Source organism: Mustela lutreola, chromosome 2, assembly GCF_030435805.1.
Source record: "Mustela lutreola isolate mMusLut2 chromosome 2, mMusLut2.pri, whole genome shotgun sequence".
Classification (NCBI taxonomy): Eukaryota; Metazoa; Chordata; class Mammalia; order Carnivora; family Mustelidae; genus Mustela; species Mustela lutreola.
The window spans coordinates 111,911,003-111,921,688 of record NC_081291.1 but is presented as its reverse complement, the minus strand read 5'-3'; positions in this window follow the sequence as shown (position 1 = coordinate 111,921,688).

Here is a 10,686-nt window from a genome sequence, read left to right as displayed (position 1 = left end):
AGGACCACGGGTTCATGACCTGAGCCAAAGGCAGATGCTTAATTGAATGAGCCACCCAATCTTCCCAGAGATTCCTTCTTTCATTTTATAATAAATTAACTCATAAAATATGGTCCTTGAAAATGAGCCTGGATTGCATTTATAATAAAAAAAATAGTGTAGAACCATATGATACTCTCAATAGATGCCGAAAAAGCATTTGACAAAGTACAGCATCCCTTCCTGATCAAAACTCTTCAAAGTGTAGGGATAGAGGGCACATACCTCAATATCATCAAAGCCATCTATGAAAAACCCACCACAAATATCATTCTCAATGGAGAAAAACTGGAAGCTTTTCCGCTAAGGTCTGGAGCACGGCAGGGATGTCCATTATCACCACTGCTATTCAACATAGTACTAGAAGTCCTAGCCTCAGCAATCAGACAACAAAAGGAAATTAAAGACATCCAAATCAGCAAAGAAGAAGTCAAATTATCACTCTTTGCAGATGATATGATACTATATGTGGAAAACCCAAAAAACTCCACTCCAAAACTGCTAGAACTTATACAGGAATTCAGTAAAGTGTCAGGACATAAAATCAATGCACATAAATCAGTTGCATTTCTCTACACCAACAGCAAGACAGAAGAAAGAGAAATTAAGGAGTCCATCCTATTTACAATTGCACCCAAAACCATAAGATACCTAGGAATAAACCTAACCAAAGAGACACAGAATCTATACTCAGAAAACTATAAAGTACTCATGAAAGAAATTGAGGAAGACACAAAGAAATGGAAAAATGTTCCATGCTCCTGGATTGGAAGAATAAATATTGTGAAAATGTCTATGCTACCTAAAGCAATCTACACATTTAATGCAATTCCTATCAAAGTACCATCCATCTTTTTCCAAGAAATGGAACAAATAATTCTAAAATTTATATGGAACCAGAAAAGACCTCGAATAGCCAAAGGGATATTGAAAAAGAAAGCCAATGTTGGTGGCATCACAATTCCGGACTTCAAGCTCTATTACAAAGCTGTCATCATCAAGACAGCATGGTACTGGCACAAAAACAGACACATAGATCAATGGAACAGAATAGAGAGCCCAGAAATAGACCCTCAACTCTACAGTCAACTAATCTTCGAAAAAGCAGGAAAGAATGTCCAATGGAAAAAAGACAGCCTCTTCAATAAATGGTGTTAGGAAAATTGGACAGCCACATGCAGAAAAATGAAATTGGACCATTTCCTTACACCACACACGAAAATAGACTCAAAATGGATGAAGGACCTCAATGTGCAAAAGGAATCCATCAAAATCCTTGAGGAGAACACAGGCAGCAACCTCTTTGACCTCAGCCGCAGCAACATCTTCCTAGGAACATCGCCAAAGGCAAGGGAAGCAAGGGAAAAAATGAACTATTGGGATTTTATCAAGATCAAAAGCTTTTGCACAGCAAAGGAAACAGTTAACAAAATCAAAAGACAACTGACAGAATGGGAGAAGGTATTTGCAAACGACATATCAGATAAAGGACTAGTGTCCAAAATCTGTAAAGAACTTAGCAAACTCAACACCCAAAGAACAAATAATCCAATCAAGAAATGGGCAGAGGACATGAACAGACATTTCTGCAAAGAAGACATCCAGATGGCCAACAGACACATGAAAAAGTGCTCCATATCACTCAGCATCAGGGAAATACAAATCAAAACCACAATGAGATATCACCTCACACCAGTCAGAATGGCTAAAATCAACAAGTCAGGAAATGACAGATCCTGGCGAGGATGAGGAGAAAGGGGAACCCTCCTACACTGTTGGTGGGAATGCAAGCTGGTGCAGCCACGCTGGAAAACAGCATGGAGGTTCCTCAAAATGTTGAAAATAGAACTGCCCTATGACCCAGCAATTGCACTACTGGGTATTTACCCTAAAGATACAAACATAGTGGTCCAAAGGGGCACGTGCACCCGAATGTTTATAGCAGCAATGTCCACAATAGCCAAACTATGGAAAGAACCTAGATGTCCATCAACAGATGAATGGATCAAGAAGATGTGGTATATATACACAATGGAATACTATGCAGCCATCAAAAGAAATGAAATCTTGCCATTTGCGACAACATGGATGGAACTAGAGCATATCATGTTTAGCAAAATAAGTCAAGCAGAGAAAGACAACTATCATATGATCTCCCTGATATGAGGAAGTGGTGATGCAACATGGGGGCTTAAGTGGGTAGGAGAAGAATCAATGAAACAAGATGGGATTGGGAGGGAGACAAACCATAAGTGACTCTTAATCTTACAAAACAAACTGAGGGTTGCTGGGGGGAGGGGGCTTGGGAGAAGGAGGGGTGGGGTTATGGACATTGGGGAGGGTATGTGCTTTGGTGAGTGCTGTGAAGTGTATAAACCTGGCGATTCACAGACCTGTACCCCTGGGGATAAAAATACATGTTTATAAAAAAAAAATAAAAAATAAATTAATTAATTTTTAAAAATTGTGTAGATTATTTTAAAAATTTACAGCTCTTGGTTAAGCCTGGTACTCTTGGATCCATGCCTGAAACTAGTTTGTTGTCAGAAGGAGAGTAAATATCTCTATTCCTAAACCATATGAGTACGAAAAAGCCACAGGTGAGGCGATATGATACTTCAATAAAAGAAAAGTCTAAATTCTCCAGAAGAAAATGTAAGTGTAAAGTGGTAGTTTGGAGAGGGTGGAACAGGAGACTTGTGGGGAGGGGGGGCAGTTACTTATTTTCACAATCAACCCCTCATAACTCAAATTTTGAAATTCTTGTCACTTGACAGAATCATCTAGAGGGTTTAAGAGTCTCAATCACAACTTTTAGAAGAAAAAAAAAAGGTGTTGGTTCTATTGATCGAAGTAATTTTATTGAATTATGCTTCTAAACAATACCTGAAATTTTCATGTCCATCATATATCTGAATGTCCTCTCCATATATGAGGCCCATAACAAATGCAGATATACATGTGTGCAATATTAGATGCAAGACTTTGCCTCATAAGACAACAAATTCTTCATGGGCAATATTCTCAAGAAATTATTTCTGGTCCTTCAAAACTAGAAGACTTAAATAGGTACTTTTTTAGCCACTCTGATTCCAAGATAAGTCCTGGAGCATTTTTGCTATTTATTTTCAAATCCTTAAAAGTGTAAATATTTTTTCATAAAGCAACTGAAATTCTAAGAAATAAACTGGGAAAATATGTTCCTACAAGAGTGTACACTGTTACATTATAGGTAAAAAATAAAATAGAAAGCATTCTTCATATCTGACAATAAGTAATTAGTTAAATATGTTACAGTATATTCACATAATAGTCATACAAAATATTAACTGAAAATCATATTGTATAAGGTCTTAATAATGAGAAAAAATGCTAGTGCTTCATAAGAAAGGTTATAACATTGCATATATAATATAAAGATCATATAATGTATATATACATAACTTTTTTTTATATATTTTTCAGTTCATGTTTTTAATGAAATGTATAAATGTGTATACAAACATGTAAGGTAAAGTACTTTGTAGAAATTTAACTTTTTTCTTTTTTGCTCTTTATATATTTGGTAATTTGTAACTTGCTTCTAAACACTTGATCAATGCAAAAGAAGGATACGTTGTAACTTACATTTATTTTACTATACATTTCAATTACCAGCTACAAATGAGTCCCAGTTATTTTCAAAAGGGCCTATAGCATTTCTTTGTTCAATTTAATTTTCACTCCCCACAAACACTTACAAGTGGCTTATTGAGAAACATGGACTCATTGAAATATTGAGAAGATGTAGCTTATTTTTTTTCCTTTTGATGGTTTCAGTCTTATTGCACTGAAATACCTTTACCATTTGTGGATAGATCTCATCAATTTTAGGTCATTTTTGTCCATGAAAATAAGTCCAAGTTCATGAAAAGTAGGTTAAACTTCAAGGCACTTTAGAATAGGGAGAGCTGCTCCAACTTTCCTCTTTTTTTTTTTTTTTAAGATTTTATTTATTTATTTGACAGAGAGAGACCACAAGTAGGCAGAGAAGCAGGCAGAGAGAGAGGAGGAAGCAGGCTCCCTGCTGAGCAGAGAGCCCAACACAGGACTTGATCCCAGGACCCTGAGATTATGACCTGAGCCGAAGGCACAGGCTTCAGCCCACCGAGCCATCCAGGCACCCCCAACTTTCCTATTTTAATTTGAGTACATATCTACATAACCAGATGAGGTTTAGCCTATGATTATTCATAGTTGCTGCTTTCCTGGATCATATGACTGTCTGTTTTCCTCTACATCCTCTACGCAGGCATCTAAATGTTGACTTTTCTGTATATTTTGGATGTATGTCTGGTTTGGTTGTGATAGAGTAAGGTTATAATAAGTGTTGTCCTAAAATTCTTTCCAGGTTAGTATTTATCACTCTAAAGAAGTCACAAATTGAAGAGTAGATTGTATGATCATGGTCCTTGTGGGATTTATTTATGTGAACTTTCTAGGGGAGAAGAACTACATAGCTTTGGCTTAATCCCTTCTAAAAAACTCCCTTCCCCTAACTTCAGCTCACACCACCAATGGTCTACCCTAGAGTCTCTTGCCTCTCATGTCCATTGCCTACGAGACAGAGTTCTCAGATTCAGCAGCTTCTCTCATGTGGATCGGCCACAGGAATCCCTTTCCCTTGAACAACTTTGGGAGTCCAGTTGCTCTACTGCCTCATCTTTCACTTCCCCTGCCATACAAGATCATACTGCTGTGGCCAGGGTCTACTCAAGAAGCAAAAGTTCACATCCTTTTTCTCACTTGTGTCTTTTAATCTTTATATGATTCCCCCCTCCTATACCTACATTAGCTCCAAAGAAGAAATTCTCTTACCCTAATTTTAATGGGAAAATGCTTGTGGCAGACACTCTTATCAGTGAAGATTCCAAAAATATAATTCCAAAAATATAATTCCAAAAATGCAATGACTGTCACTATATATTCTCCGTAGTCCTCATGTTATATGTGTAGCACATTTAAGATCTTCAAAGAAAATTTAAAATAGCCTGTTAAACAAACAATAAAAAACCTAGGATCCTGAAACAAAACCAGTGATATGAATGAGGGTCAAGTGGTAATATCTACTATCTACATCCCCTTACCTTTTTGAAGGGTCAGCCTCACTCAGTCTAAAGAAACTGAGAGAATTTTAAAAGGGATGTATAAAAGTTGACACTTACTAGTTACTATTCTAATGTCATTGTCAATAAGCATGAACATATTTAGTGAAATCATTTTAAGGATAGAAATAATTTATCTAAGTTACTGTCCTTACCCTTTGGGTTTTATAGGTTTCACCTTATTTTTATTATTAGCAGAACATTTTTAGAGGTTACAGCATGTTTCATTGTACAGAATTTTTTACTGTATTCCAAGGGATACTTTATTTTATAGAAGTCTATCCAGCTGTCACCTGGGCTAGTCATCATTCTCTAAATATTCCTCATATTTTGCCTGCTGAGATTTTCTCCTTTTTTCCCCTTCTACCTTTACCTATACTGACGCAATTCTAACTTTATACCCAACGAATGTCTCTGACCTCAAGTGTTCAGTGAATTCTTTCTTAGTTTCCCTCCACTACCAACTTGTGAACTCTTTTAAGGCATGGGCTATGGTACATAGAACATAAAATTATACTTTTATAGTGGGAAAACAGTGAGTATTTACTGAAGTGAATCAGTAGAAATATGTATAAGTGATTTTTAGTGTTGCATTTTATGAAGTATGAAAGTTTCCACTCAAAATTAAATGGAAATGTAATTTTTTTCTGTGTGAAGGTTGTGATAAATGACTGAATCTTAACTTAGACGTGATCTTTTCATAATATAAGATTGTGGGATAGAGCCAACATTACCTCCATTTTACAGCTGAATACAATTTGACCTTAGGACCACATGGGGGTTAGAGGTACTGACCCCCTCCACAGTTGATAATCTATGTACAATGCTTGACCCTTCAAAAACTTTACTAATAGATGACTACTGACCTGAAGTTTTACCAATAACATAGTCAACTAACACCTATTTGTATGTTTTATATATTATGTACATATTCTTACAATATAGTAACTAGAGAAAAGAAAATTTTATTAAGAAAAGCATAAGGATGAGGAAACATTTTAATACTGTACTGTAGTTTTTTAAAAAATCTGCATACAAGTGGACCAGTGCAGTTCATGCTGTTCAAGGATCAACTGCACATTGAGGCTAAGGAATATGGAATTAATTTCTGAGGTCATGCACCTGTGAATGAAGGAATCTGATTTGTTGAGCAGAGCTCTTTGTGCATGATATCACTGCACAATAAGAAAGGGGAGTGTGAATCTTTGTCTATATTCTTATCTACTATATGAATAAATTCTAAGAATTATTATAGATATTAAACAATCTCTTAAAAGCTCATTCTAAGGTCCTGAAAAGGATACTATTTGCATGTGACAAAGTGCTATTGTATGTCTCCAGTCCTTTTCCTTCTATTGTTGCTAACAGGATGGTTCACAAGAAACCCTATGCATCCTCTATCATTTCAAAAGAAAGCAGCATATTCATTAAAGCTACTGTAGAAGTGTGGAGTGAGGACCCTAGAATGGGTTGGGTGAACTACTTATGATCCTTAAAAGCAAGAGAAAGAAGGGCTAAGGCTCTGGCAGTATGGTGCTCCACTGTCAAAGGAGGCTGAGATTCCTAGGGGGCACGCACAGCTCTAGTAATGGATGGCACCATGGGCTGCACTGTGCAGATGTCACTCCCTTGTTCCACCCATGGCAACTCCCTTGTGTGCCAGGGATAGAAGAAGAATGACTTTGTGGCTTCTGTAAAGTAGCAAATCTCAGGAGACCAAATGAAAAGATGGGTGTTCTTTGGCCTTTTGCCTGACTGAAACAAGAGGTTCTAACCTCTCGTTGCACAGTTATTAGAGGGCTTCTGGTCTCAGGTTCAGAGCAATTGGGGGACCCTAAGGAAACATTACCTTTAGAAAGCTCATGGTTATAGATCTGAAATCCTGGGTCTCATCCCAGGGGGATCAGGCACTGGGTATTAAGAAATCACCTTGAAACACCCTTTCTACAACTTATTATTTCAGATTATAAGCTTGGAAGAGAGATGAAGGGAGAAAAAAAAAACACATCTGCTGTGTGCCTGAAAAGGTATTATTTAACCCCTGACTTCCAAAGTGAGCATATTGAATGCCTCCTTTGTGTTAGGAGTTGGATCAGCATTGTAAATATGCTTCTTCAGTTACTTTACTGTCCTTTGGAGCTATACTTAAAAGGATTGCCAGGAGGGAGTAAGGTCCTGCCTCAAACAGGTGTAAAATCTGTTTCCTATACAAGTGAAGAAGAGAGAGCCTGCATGAACATTGTTTATGAAGTGCTACATTAAGCTTTTCTATTAGCAAAAGCAATCAGAAGAGATATTTCTCTTTTCATTTATTCAACTTTTTTCATTTAAGAAGCATACTAACGCTTTTTACCATAAGTAGCATATCTTTTACATCCTACTCTTTTTATCCCAAATTTCTGCAATAATTCTCAATTTATTCACTTCTTTCTTAATGAAATGATAGAGGATGAATTCAGTGTCTTATGAACAATCCCTTTTAGCAATGATAGGATTAAGAGACCTGGACGCAGGTGAGCCCTCCAATGAATGTAAGCAAAGATGTCAGAGCCCCTCCATACTTTAAGGGCCCTGGTTCTGAGACCTACAATCATTTGTACCAGACAGGACTGTAAGCCCATTTACTGGTACCAAACATCATGACTGTGTGATATAGTAGAGAATTGGACCCAAAATCAGTGCCAGGATTTACCTTGGGTTTCAAATACTTACTAGAACATGATGCATAAAAAAAAAAAAAAACTTAGAACCAGTTTTCTCATCTGTAAAATGGGATTCAAGATACCTACTTCTTCCTGATGTTTCCAATAACCTGTCCTGATGGCATTCAAGGGTCATTTAAAGTGAGTGAGTCATAGATGTAATGGTCTCCAAGAAAAAAAAAATCAATCAAATATCCCTGTAAGGACACTAAATAACAACCAGATTATCCAAGACTGATAATAGGAGAATCTCCATGTAGCAATGGATTCCTGGCCTGACATGTAAGTCTCAAACCATTTTCTATTTATATCAATCTTCCTCTTAGGGATGGATACGGGCCTATCTAGTGAACACAGGGGAAATCTGCCCATGATTACCAGATTGTTCTTTCTAGAACATTTAACTGAGGGTTTATTCATCTTAGGGAATTACAGTGTAAAGAACAAGGAGAAAGTCACAAAACCGGAAAACTTATGGGATATAGCTTGCTACTCTTCAAATTTACATTGCCTATCCCACCCTGGTTTCTGTTATGCTTTTGTGTAACAAGTACTATCTCAACACCCTTCCATAATCTGTCCGTATTCATCAGTCTTATTTTAGATCCCAAACCAAATTCTTGACGATATTCCTTGAGCTATAGATCCAGGTATAGCTAAAGCATAGACTTGTCGGTTATGAGAGCTAATTATTCCCTTGCTTTGATTAAGCATGTTTATGTTTCTCTCAATTATAGACAAGTTGGTTTGAGCACCTATTTTATCCTTTATTTCCTAGAGAGCTGGGCACAGGCTATTATCCTTTTAATAAGCACCTCTATTATTAATTTTACCACTATTGGGAAATTAAAATATGTATTATTTCAATGCATATTTGTGGCAGAAATGAGAACTGACAACTGTTTTTCATCTGTTCTTCAACTCATTAAAAAACATTTCTAAAATAAGGGCCAAAAGTAGGAGTAAGTTTTTCCCATTACTTTATTTATTAGACATTAATTCATTACAAAATTGACTCACATATAATTAGAAATATTTTAAATCACAAACAAATCAAAGTCATTTAAAATATTAAATGTTAAATTATATTTTACATTTATAGAATATCCACCATAAGAATTATAACTGGATGTCTGTTTTTGCTCATGTAACAAAAAAAATGTAGATAAAATATGACAAATATGTTAAGAAATATACTTACATCATGCAACTTGTAAACCAATTTTATTTGGTTTCATGAAAAATAAAGAAAAAATGAGACATCTAATATTTATGCACATGAATCTTCTGGTAAACTGAAATAAATGTAAATTTGTGTATCCTGACTTTATAGACAAGAAGTAAACTTGTAAAAAATTATCACTGGATGTCTAAACTCTATTGGTTCCTTTGATTCTGTGATATAGGTTGGTTGTTGAATTAATTTGTCACATTGAAAAAAAATCTTTTTTTGAAATAGATAAAATGGAGCAATTTTTTCCCATTGATTCACAGTTTTTTTTTATCCAGTTTTTCAAAATTATGGTTTAGCACCACCACAGTTTTAAATTAATCCCATTCATTGTCACCTACATAACTGAGGCTTTCAAGTGCCTTTATGCTCCAGATATTAGCAAGATACAAATAGGCTTTATTTTCACGTGATCAGAGAACATTGGAAATGTCACCACATTTTAAAAATTGATGCCAGATACTAGTTTTTATGGGAGGTTAGGTTGCACCTGACTTTTTAGACCATTAACATCCGAAGGCCTCGTGAATGTATCCTAGATAAGGAAAAGAACTCTTTGACCCTAAATGCTGAAGATTGGTCTGGCCACATACGTCATACAAAAGAGGTACAGATCAATAGGATTATGGTTAAAACCTAGGAGAAGAAAATCTATTATACTAGAAAATGTTACATACAACATAAAGGTATTATTCATCACAAGCACAAGTTCTTAGTTTTTATTTCTCCTCTTACATTAATAAAATATTACCTGTAGATTACAGGAGTGGCATGGTAAAACCATAACAGAATATATACTTAGGTGAGAGAAATTTCCAGTTTCTCAAACATCAACAAAAGAACTTTTATACATAATGCAAATGAGTAGCAAATGTCTATAGATATGTAGTCCCAAGAAGATGTGGTAATTTTCTTTCATCCATGGTATAAGCCAGAGCAAGTTACCATAATTTATCACAGGAGTGCTGTAATTTCTTTAAACCAGGCTGAGATCAAGCTTCATTTAAAAATAGTTAAATTTTATAAGGCTCTGTTTTATCTACCAAATGCACTGTGCTAAGCCTGGGTGTTTCCTCACAGTATATAACTTGTGATAAGGCACACAAAAATGCAAAATAAGTATTTGTTGACTGATCAGTTTTGTTTTACAGCTAGATCATTTAATCTTTTGAAGTAGTTATGTTGCTTTCTTGATTCCTAGGGTGTTAAAGTACAATCAAATTTAATTAATCTTAATTCTTAAATTTGTTATTTTAAAAAGATAAATTTCACCCACCAGGGGCACAGATACTGCAGTGTTAAGCACTTCTTTGTTACTACTTTTGTTTTGTTTTAGAAAATAGAGTGTGTTCTACCTCTTCCTAAGTCATGAAAATACTCTGGAGAATAATATTAGTTAATATCTTAGTTTCTGAAACTTCATGGATTATAAAGAAAAGTAGAGGTTAAGAAAACTTTCTAAAACAGATTACTTGCTCACAATCACCAAAATAAAGCAAAAACCAAACAGCAACAGCAATGAAAGTCATGTCTTGGTTACAAAGAATCCCAAAGGGCACAGTCATGTTCT